This window comes from Penaeus japonicus, unplaced genomic scaffold, assembly GCF_977035675.1.
Source record: "Penaeus japonicus unplaced genomic scaffold, GWHDUDI00000001_assembly GWHDUDI00000029, whole genome shotgun sequence".
NCBI lineage: Eukaryota > Metazoa > Arthropoda > Malacostraca > Decapoda > Penaeidae > Penaeus > Penaeus japonicus.
The window spans coordinates 3,878,644-3,879,021 of NW_028234431.1; the positions used below are offsets into that span (position 1 = coordinate 3,878,644).

Sequence of the window (378 nt, forward strand, 5' to 3'; positions counted from 1 at the left end):
TTGTCTTGTCAAGTATTTGTTTGTTGTATATCCAATGTATCCTGGTTGTGCTGTTCTTTATTGATTGAATAAATAGAATATGAAATTCACTCATATATATACAAACATGGGACTTCTTTTTTTTCTTTTTTAATGAGATTTGAATTATGATGTAATTCCTAGAGGGTTGAAATGTGTCAAAAACAGACACTGAAATTCGTAAACACGAAGTATCTATTAGTTCACTGAAAAGGTGATTTCTTACAATGAAGTTCATTATCCGTTTTGAAATCACTCTCTCTAAATTCGGTTTCTGCGGTCTAATTTTGTTGATTTCTTAATGTGTAATACCTATGTCTTTTTTTCTTTTTTTCTCTTTTTCTTTTTTATTTTCATTTT

The 378-nt window shown here is 28.0% G+C and overlaps 1 protein-coding gene across 1 annotated transcript in view; it reads left to right on the forward strand.

The window, feature by feature from the left end:
• Nucleotides 1-105, forward strand: part of LOC122256334 (thiopurine S-methyltransferase) — a 4,769-nt gene extending 4,664 nt beyond the window's left edge. The window contains exon 5 of the mRNA XM_043020990.2: nt 1-105. This exon is cut by the window's left edge and continues 175 nt beyond it. The gene's annotated coding sequence lies outside the window, so the exon portion shown is untranslated.
• Nucleotides 106-378: the final 273 nt, after the last annotated feature.